Source organism: Stegostoma tigrinum, chromosome 19, assembly GCF_030684315.1.
Source record: "Stegostoma tigrinum isolate sSteTig4 chromosome 19, sSteTig4.hap1, whole genome shotgun sequence".
NCBI classification, from domain to species: Eukaryota; Metazoa; Chordata; class Chondrichthyes; order Orectolobiformes; family Stegostomatidae; genus Stegostoma; species Stegostoma tigrinum.
The window spans coordinates 31,714,586-31,729,207 of record NC_081372.1 but is presented as its reverse complement, the minus strand read 5'-3'; the positions used below and the strand labels follow the sequence as shown (position 1 = coordinate 31,729,207).

The 14,622-nt window shown below is 43.7% G+C and overlaps 1 protein-coding gene across 6 annotated transcripts in view; it reads right to left on the bottom strand.

The window, feature by feature from the left end:
• Positions 1–2,770: 2,770 nt before the first annotated feature.
• Positions 2,771–14,622, bottom strand: part of LOC125461344 (DEP domain-containing mTOR-interacting protein-like) — an 84,396-nt gene continuing 72,544 nt past the window's right edge. For 2 of the 6 annotated variants that reach the window (XR_007249481.2, XR_007249479.2), the window contains one exon: positions 5,821–8,624. The gene's annotated coding sequence lies outside the window, so the exon portion shown is untranslated. The other 4 variants (XR_009446929.1, XR_009446928.1, XR_009446927.1 and 1 more) reach the window with 4 other exon arrangements.

The window sequence follows — 14,622 nt, the reverse complement described above, 5'->3', positions numbered from 1 at the left end:
TAATTGGCTTATCGTTCTCGGAGACCACTCTGCACCTGGGGTAATGATTGCAATACCTGAAACCTCAATTCAACTACTAACTAACGCTTAAATAATCAAATGACTTTTCCTGAATATATATCCGTAGCTATTTGGTAAATTAATGCATTGTACAAGACAACATGAGAAAACCCGGAAAACGTTTTCAAAGCAAGTTCCAGACTGGCAGTTAAAGCGACAGCTGAACCTACTGGTAGATGAATTCGTAACTCAAACTTTATTCATTCATGGGATGTGGACGTCTCTGGGTAGGCTAGCATTTATTGCTCATCCCTAATTGTTTAGAGGGCAGGTAATAGTCAACCACATTGCTGTGGGTCTGGAGTCACATAGGCCTGACCAGGTGAGAACGGGAGTTTCCTTCCCTCAAGAACATTAGAGATCCAGCTTCCGCCCCCTCCACCAACAATTGATAATGGATTCATGATCATCGTTAGAATCTTAATTCCAGATTTTAATTGGGTCTCAAGATTAACAGTCCAGTGATAGTTCCAACCATCATGCAAATCTTAAAGAAGGCAATTAATGGGATCGAAGGACAAAAGTATCTTGGGATATGGATGAATAGACCTTTAAAAAGCAAGTCAGAAAAGTAATTGAGGCGTGACTAAGAACCTTGGATCTGTATTCCCCACAGTTTTGAAGAATTTGGGGTTACAATAGGATTTAAACAGGATATTTCTCCTGGTTGGTGAGCCTAAAACCAGGGACATCCAGTATTCTCAAGATGACAGCCTGCTATGTTAAGTCTGTAATTAGGAAGAATTCCTTTACTCAGGGTGTGATGAATTTTTGGAATTTCAGAGGGCAATGAAAGCACAATCATTGAGCAGGTCAGTAGATTTCTAGAGATTAATGGCATAAAGGGATGTGGAGATAGCCGGGCATGAGGCACTGAGATAGAACAGCCATAATCCAATTAAATTTTGGAGCAGGCTTCATGGGCGAAATAGCTACGCCTTTTCTAATGTTCTATACAAGATGGGGGGGGGAAAATGAAAGAAAGCACAACTAGGAGGTTACAAATATCAAGGAAAGAACTGTGTGAATCTGTCAGCTGAAAATATTCCCTCTGCACTGGAAGCTAGCTTTATATGTAGCATCAGATCACACAGGGACCAGTGAATTATCAGTGCTCCAACAGGTAATATTGTTTTTGTACCAGAAATTTTCACAAAAGAAAACACAACCTGAGTGAATGGTTGGACTTTTAAAAATTAAGAATAGTTGAACAGGCTTTTTAAAAAATTCATTGACAGGATGAGGGCATTGCTCGCTAGGCAGCATTTATTGCTCATCCCTAATTACCCAGAGGGCAGTTAAGAGTCAACCGCAGTGCTGTGGGACTGTAGTCACATGTAAGCCAGACCAAGTAATGATGGTAGCTTCTTTCCTTGAGGGCATTAATGAACCAGATGGGTTTTTCCTGACAATCACCAATGGATTCATGGTCATCCTTAGACTCTTAGTTTCAGATATTTATTCATTCAAATTCCACCGTCTGCTGTTGCAGGATTCAAACCTGGGTCTCCAGAACATTATCTGGGTTGCAGGATTAACAATCCAGTAAAAATACCACTAGGCCATCGCCTCCCTGAGATACAGAGAGAACATTTCCACATGATGGAGAATTCACAACTCGGGGCTATCAAGATCAGATAATTACTAATAACTCCAATTGGGAAATAAAAACAAATATATTCACTAAGAATGGTTAGATTGTGGAACTCATTATTGCTGGATATGTTTAGGCCAACAGCTCAGATGCTTTCAAACAGAAACTAGATGAGTACATGAGAGAAGAAGGAATAGGAAGACATCGAAAAAAAGGCTGAGATTTGCTAGTTGGAATGAAATGGAACATATTGAATATTAACACAAACATCAACAAATTGGTCTGATTTTTCTGCCATACATTTATATAATGTTATGCTAGGGATTAGCAAACTCAAGTGTAATGTAGTTCTATAAATCTGAAACAAAACATAAATATTCAACAAATCTCTCATTGCATTGCACAAATTAAATCCTATTATATCACAAAGAATATCACACTGTGCAATATAAAACAGGTTAAGTTGCTGTCACTCCATTTGAGGAGTGGGTTGCAGGCAGGTTTTGGTTTGTGCATGCTGGGAGGAGTCTGGCTAAGGTTATTGTTGTTGTGTCATTGAGTAAAAGAACAGCAGAGGAAACAATTCAGAGATAGTGGGAACTGCAGATGCTAGACAATCAAACATAACAAGGTGTAGAGCTGGATGAACACAGCAGGCCAAGCAGCCCAGAGGGAGGAGGGTAACTTCTTCAAGGTAGGCATCCTTAGAATTGCCTTCGCAGTGGAATTAAAATTGTTTCAGAAACAATCGGAAATGCAGGAACTGAAGGCTCCAGGCCTGAAACGTCAGCCTTCCTGCTCCTCTGATAAGAAGGGTCTAGGCCTGAACCGTCAGCCTTTCTGCTCCTCTGATAAGAAGGGTCTAGGCCCGAAATGTCAGCCTTCCTGTCACTCTGATAAGAAGGGTCTAGGCCTGAACCGTCAGCCTTTCTGCTCCTCTGATGCTGCTTGGCCTACTGCGTTCATCCAGCTCTATACCTTGTTATCCCTTATAGCAGAGGAAACAATGTTGGGGAAGGGGGAGGATGCATTGCACTGAACTAATTCATATCTTCTTTCTGCATTCCACACCCTTTTTCCTACTCTCTCGGAGCTGAAATCACTGTAAGACCCTTATGTCCTACTTCCCATCTGCATGGAAGTTATCTGCTAGCACAGGATGAGGGAGGCAAGGCTCTGGGAATACTTTGATGCTCTCCCTCCCTACCTGGCCTCTGGTGCAGCAGCAAGCAGCCATGTGAAGACCTACTCCTCCACAATGGTCACATTTAAAAATGAAAGAACTTGGAGGAAAGCTGCCTTCTCTTTCTCTCTCTTTTAGCTGATGTTCAGACTTTGTCTTCTTCTGAGCTTGAGGATCTCGTATTAATTCTCTAATTTTCAGGGTCTATCCACTGCCCTGTGAATGACGAGGTCAGCCTTTGGCTACGAATTGGCAAATTTTGGAAAAAAATGAGTGCAGGGTGACGGTTTCCCACACTGTGCAGATTGATGACACCTATTTGTCTCAAGGTTCTGACCCAAAGGGCAAAATCCACATTTTTGTGACTTCACATTACTGCTTTTCGTAAATTGTGACACCTGAGATTTAGCTTAAAGGTACAATCCTGGTTGTGCACTTTTGGTGACCCTACATCAAAGAAAGAGAGGTACATTAAGAAATTATTCAGTGAATAACAATTAGGATGAGTCCAAGTCTTACAGGATTAATTTCTGAAGAGATTCAAATGACCTAAATTTATTTTTGCCAGAGGAAAGCTAAATAAGAGGATACATAATATATCTTCAAAACAATGAAATGAACAGATAAGATTCAATTATGTACATTGAGCATAGGATTAGAGAGCAGATGTAAACCAATACAGAATTCACATCCTTGAAGTAAGTTTAATGTTAGAAATAAAATCATGTTCTCAATGGGGTAATGAAACCATGGAATAAAGTTCTGACTCCAAGTGACTTCATTCAATGCAAACGACACCTTAAAAATGCTCTGATATCCTAGAAGAAGGGGAAATTAAAGTGTTACAGGGCAAATAATAGCACTTCCAGATTTATTTTTCAGATGGCGAAAGGAACAGTATTCCTAAAGTAATAGTGGCAGCATTCACAGAAATTTAATATTTACCCATGGAATTTGAATGGAGTGAATTGAATTCACCAGATGGTTTTCTATGCTCCAAAAATACCTTATATTCTTGTGTATATAGTTTCTAGAATAATTAGTGTGAGAATAGGATCGGTTTTCTGGGAATGTCTGAATGAAACACTGAAAAGTAATCTAAAAGAGTAAATTTAAGGGAATTATCCAGAATTGAGGTGCTTCTGGGACTGATACTGGATGTGAGGATTTCCTAGTTTGCAGTTAGAGATAGGGATGCTTTGGGGTTGAAGCAGGAGAGAGGCAGATAAGAGCTAAGGTTCAGTAACGCAGCAGCATGTTTGGATTGTTGCTGCATTATTATATATTTAAAGCCCGTGAGGAGTGGGAGTTAGTGTCAGTTAGGTCCCCGGGTGTTGGGGTGATAGTTTTATATTCGAGGCAGTTGTTGGGGGAATGTTAGATCCTGGAAGTTGGGGTCTGAGTTGGGGGAGAGGTGATTTCCGATATATATGAAGGCCAGGGTGGAGGGCTGAGGGTTTGATTGGGAGTGAAGGCAGTCAGATCTGCAAAGTGGTGATCAACTGTCTGTTGAGAGATCAGGGTTAAATGCAGAGGGACAAAACTGCAATCAAAATATCATTTAGCTAGTCACATTTATTTCATGTTCTGAAACTTTGTTCACAGCTCCATCCCTTGGAATTGCGCAGTAATAGCAACCATTACCAACAATAGTCTATATTGTCTGACTCTCAGATACATTTTCCATGGACACCCGAATAGTTCAGCCAATGCTAAGAAATTCAGTCACTTTCTCTTCAGCTGTCTTCAGAAGCTTCTGAAGATCAGACTGTAGAAAAAAATATCAAAATACCAATAAATACTGAGGAGTCTAGCTTTGCTAGGATGCCACATATTCGCACTACACTGAGACCGTCACAACTGAGTTAGGCTGGGTGATGTAGACAGAATGATTGCCATTTGTTGAACAAAATAAATTTACAGAGAATTTGAGCCTAGAGTGTGTTCTCATGGTGGACGAGGAAAAGTCTACAATGTGATGCTGAAGGCTTAACTTAAGAGCTTTCATATTGACTTACAGTTCTGGGAAGAGTTCACCAAGGATCATTGCACATGACACAACAAAATATAAAAATAGCATAACTTCCTTTGAAAGCAAGTGCATATCAAAAGCAGACAGCAAATGTATGGAGAGAAATTTATACCCAAGAGCTCATCCATAACTAAATTGTCTGAGGTAACTTGTCCCTTTTGAGGAATACCTTCTGGATAGCAGTCATCTATGCACCTGCCTGAACACCACCAAACATTGCAGATGATGAATATCATCATCATCACCTCAGACAAGAGGGAAAGTATATAACAAAACATTCCATTCAGCTCAGTGAATTAATCAAAAAGCATTCTCCCTTAACAGCAAGCTGAGTTCATGTGTACAATCGTTCAAATTGTTTTGCAGATATGCAGTTCCATAGTGATGGTATCACCATACATGGTTCTTCCTTCTGAGGGATTCCTTTGAGATGAAGGATGATTTACTTCTACTCCAGTTCCAAGAATTCTCAATGGCTGATAAATGCAACATGCAACCTGCATACTCTGCCACATGCAGGGCGGGTAACGTTTGAAGGGTCAGATAGACAAGATCTTTCGAGGTATGTGCATTCTCTCTGCTGTCCCAACTTCACCATTATATTTTCCAAACCAAGTTTCACCTATCTTCAGAGCCTTCCTAAATGAATCTCCTTCATTTTGATTGGTCACAAGCCAGAAGGGATGTATCAGTGGGAATGCTGATCTCTTCAGGCATTCTCTGAGAACATTGCTGAAGTGTTTCCACAATCAACTTGGGATTTCCCTACTGCATCAAGAGCTCTCTGGGAGTCTGGTGTCAGGTGTACAAATCACATGTCCTGCCCAGAAGAACTGGTTTGTTTATCCACCTTCATTCGTATAGTGAATTCTTCGAATGTTCCTCATCCACAAAATCGATTTCAGGTGATCTTTAAACATCTTATTTTGGATCCTCCACCTAGAGAGTCCAGAAAGGAGAAAAAAATTATTCAATCTGTAAAGTAGTAGCAATGTCTTTTAGATACGAAGACTTACATATTTTGTGGGATATCTTGTAACGCTGTGGATAGTATGTCTGCTTCAGAATCAGAGTTCTTGATTTCATAATGTAGCCAAGCAAACCTGCAATTCATTCCAACACATGCCGATGGCACATAGCAAAAATGGGAGAAGTTCCTGATTAGATGTCATGAAAAGAATATTGGAGCCTCTACCACCACCATGCATAACTATACAACTTAAGTGCTTGTACCACAACTGCAAGCCAACAGTCTGAGCTATCTGTGATAGACAACTGAACATTTATCTGCATTTTTTATTGCATTGATAGCACTTAGAACTTTTCATGCATTTGTGTGAAATTATATGGCTCTTGGGCTGGTCTATTAAAGGGCAGCACAGCGGCTCATTGGTTAGCACTGCTGCCTCACAGCACCAGGAACCTGAGTTCAATTCCACTGTCAGGTGACTGTCTGTGTGGGTTTCCTTCAGCTACTCCGATTTCCTCCCACAGCCCAAAGATGTGCAGGTTAGGTGGATTGGCTATGCTAAATTGCCCATAGTGTTCAGGGATGTGTAGTTTGGATGGGTTATAGGGGCTTGGGTCTGGGTGGGATGCCCGAAGGGTCAGAGTGGACTTATTGGGCCAAAGGACCTGTTTCCACACTGTAGGGATTCTATGATCTAAATAAGGGAAATATACTGCTGCTGAATAGACTAATTTGAATACTTCTCCCTCCCTCCAAACATATACCTCTTAAACCAGCTTAAGAACAGTAGTGAAACACACAACGAAGGAACTCTTACTTACAACTTATATTGCAAAACTTGACTAATCAACAAAACAGTGTAAAGTTATATTCTCCCACATGTTTTACAAGTTGAAAGCCCAAATATGTAGCATTTGATACTGCAATATTACTTGACATGTAATATTACTTGTCAGTGAAATAGTGGCAAGTGCAGGAGCAACAGAATCCTAGTGAGAAAATGCCATTTACTTTTAACACAACAGCTGGAATTGGACTGGAATTTCATCATGGACACATAGACGTAAATCTTAAGTAAAATACTCTGCAATAAATACGATATTTTAATTGCCCCACATCTCAATGGTGACTATATTGATACTCAGCTGAGTGTGTTTTGGAATATCCAGAGGTTCTGAAAGGTTCTTTATAAATGCAGATGCTTTTTTCTGCACAACCGCAAATGACACATGTAGATCTTAACTCTTCTAACTTCTGCAGCTCGTGTTGAATGCATAGCCTTCTCCCAGGATAGGAACGTAATATTTTGGAGTCAGGACATGGATGATATATACAAGCTGCAGTGAAAAGACACACACATGTTCCTGATCATGTTGAATTTTAATATGACAATAACTTCACAGCTCACATTGAAGTATCTGAAAAGCAAACTGCAACAACATATGGGCCTATTAGTTTGATGTCTGCAGCTATTGTGACAGCAATCTGATCCTGCAAGGCAATAAATTGAGAAATTCATAACCACAGCCTGAACATCCACGATGCTGTCTATTGTGGGCACGGGGTCTTTGGATCTTGTTAGCAGCTGGCGTAGGGTTGATGTAGGTTTGTGTGCCACTCTGATGCGCAGTGACATGGGAGTCTTGTGGTCAGTTCAGATACATTTTTGATGTATGGTAATGTGACAAGTGTGTTGGGGTGTACTGTATCTTCATGTTGTTTGTGTGACAGGCCACTATCAGACCCAGCTGATTAGGTATCCGTTGTGCTTAAATACTTGATGGAGGTATTCTTCTTCATTTTAGTGTAATTCCGGGTTGCTGCAGTATGTTGTGGCTTGTTTGAATCGTGTTTTCACACGATTCCTTTTGTGGGTGTTGGGGTAGTTACTGATGAACGTGTGAGGCTTTTCTGTGTACTTTGGTCAGAAATTCCCCATTGGCCCTGCATTCTACAATCATGTCCAGGAATGGGAGCTGTTTGTTCTTTTCTTCTTCTCTGGTCAATTTGATGCCAGTGAAAGTGTTGTTTATAAGTTGGTGTATTTCTTCTAGTTTAGTTTGTTTAATGATAATGGAAGTGTCATTCACATATCTGATCCATAGTTTGAGTTGGATCTGTGAAAGGGTCATGCTGTCAAGTCTCTGCATTACTGCTTCTGCTATTAGTCCAGAGATGGGTAGTCCCATAGAGTCCTGTTGTTCCAACGGATCCCAGAGTTTAAATGACAGGCAGGAAAATACAACAACACTTCATCGGAAGCTGCATTAATGATGTTACCCAGTAGGGTAATGAAATGTCTACAAACTAATGAACTGGCTGGGAAATCAAACCAATCACAGTTCCCATTTCAATATTGGAAACAATGGACCTCAAGCTGTGTGTGAAGCCCTGAGGCAAGTTGGAGTCAGGATCCTCTGTGCACCTTTGCTGTGACAGCAGCTTTTCTGGCAGGCCATCCATTGGACAAAGCATTTCCGTGTCCATGCCCATCAACCTGCTACTGTATAGTGACATCTCAGAGTCCATTGTAGCAGAACCCATGAGCAACCCCACCTTTTGGGAAGCTGGCACCTGTGATATCCTTTCACCAGTTCAGACTCATGCAACTTACCTCATGCAAACCCTGCCATTGAGATACCCCTTATAGAACATATGGTGTCTGAATCTTAGCTGGGGTGATCAGTACGAAATTGAGTGTTGACTACTCTTGCAGTAGTCTTTTATTCCTTTGGGCCTGTGTCATTGTGCCTCACTGGTCAGTCAGGTTGCAGTTGTTAGATATCTGAAACAGGAATGGTACAAAGACAGGATTGTGGTGAGGAAAGAGGGTAATTGCAAGAGATGCATAATTTCATCAACTGCTGCTTGTAAATCATAATATATGGCAGGATAAGGGTGACATGGGATGTGAGAGAAAGAATTAAGTAGGAATGGACCATCATTCTTGGTATAGAGCTGGATGAACACAGCAGGCCAAGCAGCATCAGAGGAGCAGGAAAGCTGACGTTTTGGCCCTAGATCCTTCATTAGAAATGGGGGAGGGGAAGGGGGTTCTGAAATAAATAGGGAGATAGGGGGAGGTGGATAGAAGATGGATAGAGGAGAAGATAGGTGGAGAGGAGACAGGCTGGTCAAAGAGGCAGGGATGGAGCCAGTTAAGGTGAATGTAGGTGGGGAGATAGGGAGGAGATAGGTCAATCCAGAGGGCGGGATGAGGTTAGTAGGTAGGCGATGGGGATGGGGCTTGAGGTGGAAAGAGGGGATAGGTGAGAGGATGAACAGGTTAAGGAAGTGGGGACAAGCTGGGCTGGTTTTGGGATGCGTTAAGGGGAGGGGAGATTTTGAAGCTTGTGAAGTCCACATTGATACCATTGGGCCGCAGGGTTCCCAAGCAGAATATGAGTTTGCTATTCCTGCAACCTTCGGGTGGCATCATTGTGGCACTGCAGGAGGCCCAGGATGGACATGTCGTCTGAGGAATGGGAGGGGGAGTTGAAATGGTTCATGACTGGGAGGTGCAGTTGTTTATTGCGAACAGAGCATAGGTGTTCTGCAAAGTGGTCCCCAAGCCGCTGCTTGGTTTCCCCGATGTAGAGGAGGCCACAACAGGTACAACAGATGCAGTATACCACATTAGCAGACGTGCAGGTGAATCTCTGCTTGATGTGGAAAGTCTTCTTGGGGCCTGGGATGGAGGTGAGGGAGGAGTTGTAGGGGCAGGTGTAGCACTGCCTGTGGTTACAGGGAAAAGTGCTGGGTGTGGTCAGGTCGGAGGGGAGTGTGGAGCAGACAAGGGAGTCATGGAGAGAGTGGTCCCCCTGGAAAGCAGATAAGGTGGGGAGGGAAAATCGTCTTTGGTGGTGGGGTCGGATTGCAGATAGCGAAAGTGTCAGAGGATGATGCGTTGGATCCGGAGGTTGGTGGGGTGGTACATGGGAATGAGGGGCATTCTGTTTTGGTTGTTATTGCGGGGAGGGGGTATGAGTGATGGGTTGCGAGAGACGTGGTCGAGGGCGTTCTCGACCACTGAGAGGGGGGATTTGCGGTCCTTGAAAAATGAGGATATCTGAGATGTACAGGAGTAGAATGCCTCATCCTGGGAGCAGATGCTGCAGAGGCAAAGGAATTGGAAATAGGGGATGGCATTTTTGCAGGATTATTGGTGGGAGAAGGTGTATTCTATGTAGCTGTGGAAGACGGTGGGCTTGAAATGGATATCGGTTTCGAGGTGGCTGCCAGAGTAAAAAAAGATATCCATTTCAAGCCCGCCAACTCCCACAGCTACCTCAAATACACCTCCTTCCACCCAACTTCCTGCAAGAATGCCATCCCCTATTGCCAATTCCTTCGCCTCCGCCGCATCTTCTCACAGGATGAGGCATTCCACTCTCGTACTTCTCAGATGTCATCATTTTTCAAGGACCACAAACTCCCCCCCTCAGTGGTCCAGAACGCCCTCGATTGTGTCTCCCACATTTCCCACAACCCCCTCCCTGCAATAACAACCAAAACAGAATCCCCCTCATCCTCACGTACCACGCTACCAACTTCTGGATCCAACGCATCATCCTCTGACACTTCTGCCATGTGCGAGTCGATCCCACCGCCAGCAATATTTTTCCCTTCCCACCCTTATCAATTTCTGGAGAGACCAATCTCTCTGACTCCCTATTCCGCTCCACACTCCCCTCCAAAGCCACCACACCCAGCACTTTCCCCTGCAACTGCAGGAGGTATTACACTTGCCTCCACACCTCCTCCCTCACCCCCATCCCAGGCCCCAAGAGGACTTTCCACATCAAGCAGAGGTTCACCTGCACATCTGCCAACGTGGTGTACTGCATCCGCTGTACCTGTTGTGGCCTCCTCTACTTTGGGGAAACCAAGCGGAGGCTTGGGGACCACTTTGCAGAACACCTATGCTCAGTTCGCAATAAACAACTGCACCTCCCAGTCACGAGCCATTTCAACTCCCCTCCCATTCCTCAGACGACATGTCCATCATGGGCATCCTACAGTGCCACAATGATGCAACCCGAAGTTTGCAGGAACAGCAACTCATATTCTGCTTGGGAACCCTGCAGCCCAATGGTATCAATGAGGACTTCACAAGCTTCAAAATCTCGTCTCCCCCTACCGCATCCCAAAACCAGCCCAGCTAGTCCCTGCCTGCCTAACCTGTCCTTCCTCCCACCTATCCCCTCCTCCCACCTCAAGCCCCACCCCCATCTCCTACCTACTAACCTCATCCCACCCACTTGACCCCACCTAAACTCACCTTTACTGGCTCCATCTCCGCCTCTTTGACCTATCTATCTCCTGTCCACCTATCCTCTCCTCTATCCAACTTCCATCCACCTCCCCCTCTCTCCCTATTTATTTCAGAACCCTCTTCCCCTCCGCCATTTCTGATGAAGGGTCTAGGCCTGAAACGTCGGCTTTCCTGCTCCTCTGATGCTGCTTGGTCTGCTGTGTTCATCGAGCTCTACACCTTGTTATCTCAGATTCTCCAGCATTTGCAGTTCCTACTATCTCTGGACCATCATTCTTCATGATTTTGGCTCTTCCTCTGAAACACTAGTCTGTTTTTCTCTCTAGAGATGCTACCAGAGAAATAGCAGTAACTTCTGCTTCCATTTCAGATTTAACATATCATTTTTGTCTGGATACAGGTTTAAATATAGTCAAAAGTCTTACAAATAACTTTGAGCTTTTGGTACAAGTAACACTGTGTGAAAATGTTAGAGGCAGAGGAGCTTAGAGAGGAAATAGCAGCAGAAAGGGAAAAGGATTACAATGGAAGTCCAAGAACTCAAAATTCACAACAAAGGACATCACCAATCTGTGAATCATGCAGCCTCTCACAAAGAGCATTGAAAGTTGTGATTCCTAAATAAACAATGAAAATTCATCACTGACAAGCGAGGAAGAAATTTACCAAGAAGTGGAGCTCATAGTGAAAGCTTGCATAGGGTTTCTTTTAACAGTGGGAGATTAATCTACTTCAGCCATCACGTTGTCCTGGCTGATCAGGAGACTATCATCTGTTCTATGCCTGCCATTGGCATACGGGAAGACTTAGCAAGTTGACAATCAAACTGTTTTTTTACAATAAAAATTACTCAAATATTCACAACTGAAATAATACTTGGCTAATTTAGCATTGTATAACGGTTCTCTCGACGGAACTTCCAAGAGAAAAAGTTCAAAAATCACACCAATTGAGGGTGCTTATCTGTGTCCAATGGTGCCACCATGAACGTGAAGGTATGTATGTATGTTTGCATGCGATGTCACCAAGGACGTGGCCCACTGTCGCTGGTATCCTTGCGTGCAGATGAGGAGGGACACCACTTTTTGATTGGGGCGGCACATCCGTCCTCGGACGGGCCAGGCAGGGACGCGCACGGGAATTCCTGGAGGCCTGGCGTTCCGGCCGGAACTCTATCAACAAGCGTTGGTTTGGTGCCCGTCTGCCATCCTCTGGGAGGGGGAACGGGAAGTGACATTGCCGGCCCAGGGAGGCCTAAGCAGATAAATAGAAAGCGCTTCATCAGAGGCTCACTGTTGCCTGGAATGGTGATGAGGCGTCTGGGGGCTGGCCTTCTAGCTCAGCGAGCAAACTCTCATCCAGAACCTCAACCTGAGCTACAAATCTTCTCAAAACTCACTTGAGTTGACCATCTTGCTGTGGATCTGGAGTCACATGTAGGCAAGATAAGGATGGCAGATTTCCTTCCCGAAAGAACATTAGTGAACGAAATAGTTTTTTACAACAATTAATAATTCTACCAAGGCTGCCTGGGATTTATCAATTGAATTCAAGCTCCACGTGCTGCCCTGATCTTTAATCAGTGTCCCTGTCGCTTTGGCCTGGGCCGTTTTGATTTTCTGGTCTATTGACGTGACCCTATTATTTATTACATGACAAACTCTTTGGTTCACTTTTTTGTAGTTAAAATATGCAGATTTCAAGTTCAAAGGTGTTTAACAGGGGGATTGAGTTTAAGAGTCGTGAGATCTTGTTGCAGCTCTATAAAACTTTGGTTAGACCGCACTTGGAATACTGCGTCCAGTTCTGGTCGCCGTATTATAGGAAACTTGTGGATGCTTTGGAGAGGGTTCAGAGGAGGCTTACCAGGATGCTGCCTGGACTGGAGGGCTTATCTTATGAAGAGAGGTTGACTGAGCTCGGTCTCTTTTCATTGGAGGAGGAGAGGGGACCTAATTTGAGGTATACAAGATAATGAGAGGCATAGATAGAGTTGATAGCCAGAGACTATTTCCCAGGGCAGAAATGGCTAGCACGAGGGGTCATAGTTTTAAGCTGGTTGGTGGAAAGTATAGAGGGGATGTCAGAGGCAGGTTCTTTACGCAGAGAGTTGTGAGAGCATGGAATGCGTTGCCAGCAGCAGTTGTGGAAGCAAGGTCATTGGGGTCATTTAAGAGACTGCTGGACATGTATATGGTCACAGAAATTTGAGGGTGCATACATGAGGATCAATGGTCGGCACAACATTGTGGGCTGAAGGGCCTGTTCTGTGCTGTACTGTTCTATGTTCTATGTTCTATGATAGGAGCAGTACATGCCCTGGGAATTTATGTTTTGCACATGTGCAAGCTCAGCCTGTCAACAGAGGGTGCTATTTTCATAGGTCACTAAGATATATGGAGATGCACATGCGCAGACTAGTGAATTTCAGTTGATGCATGCACTCATAATATCTCTTTATTTGTTCAGTTGATAGGAGTGTTGCTGATAAAGTTAGCATTTGTTGCCCATCCCTAATTGTTCCTGAGTAGGTGTTAATGAGCTGCCTTATTGAACTTAGGGAGTTAGGTAAGATGTTATAAAGCAGGACCTCAAGAGTAGTGTGGAGCTGGATTCTTTCTCGGATTCTCCAGCATCTGCAGTTCCCATTATCTCTGACCTCAAGGGTAGTGATCTCCTGATTGCTCTGAGTGTCATACGCCAGTGAGGATAGAAGTAGAAAGATAGGCCAGATAAATGCATGGTTGGGAGCTGGTGTGGGGGAAGGGTTTTCAGTTCTTGGATCACTGGGATCTCCTCTGGGGTAGATGTGACCTGTAAAAGAATGACAGGTCGCATTTGAATCAGAGGGGGTCCAATAACCTTGCGGGGAGATTTGTTAGTGTTACCTGGGAGGGTTTAAACAAGTTTGGCCAGGGTGTGGGACCTAACTAAGAGTGAGGCCACCGAGAAGTCAGGGAAAAATACATTAGCCATTGAGAGCAAGTTTACTATTCAGGAGAGCCAGGGGCACAATAAAGGGAGGGAAAAGACTTCTGGTTTAAAGTGCATTTATTTCAATGCACGAGGTGTGACTGGTAAGGCAGATGAGCTCACAGCATGGATTGGCTCTAGGGACTGGAATATTATAACTATAACAGATACATGGCTGAGAAGAGGGCAGGACTGGCAGCTCAATGTTCTAGGATACAGAAACTACAGGTGTGACAGAAGTACAAGTAAGCGAGGAGGGGAGTTGACCTTTTTAACAGTGCTTAGAGAGGAAATTCTTAAGGGTTTGTCAAATGAGGCCATATTGTTAGAAGTTAGAAACAAGAAGGGATGGTCACTTTGTTGGAACTGTTTCAAAGACCCCCAAATAGCCAGCAGGCACTAAAGGAGCAGATGTGCAGAGAGAGTGCAGATAGCTGTAGGAATAATAGAGTAGTACTGGTTGGAGATTTTAATTTCCCCTGTATTGACTGGGCCATCCCGAGTGTAAAAGTCCCAGATGGGGTAAAGTTTGTCA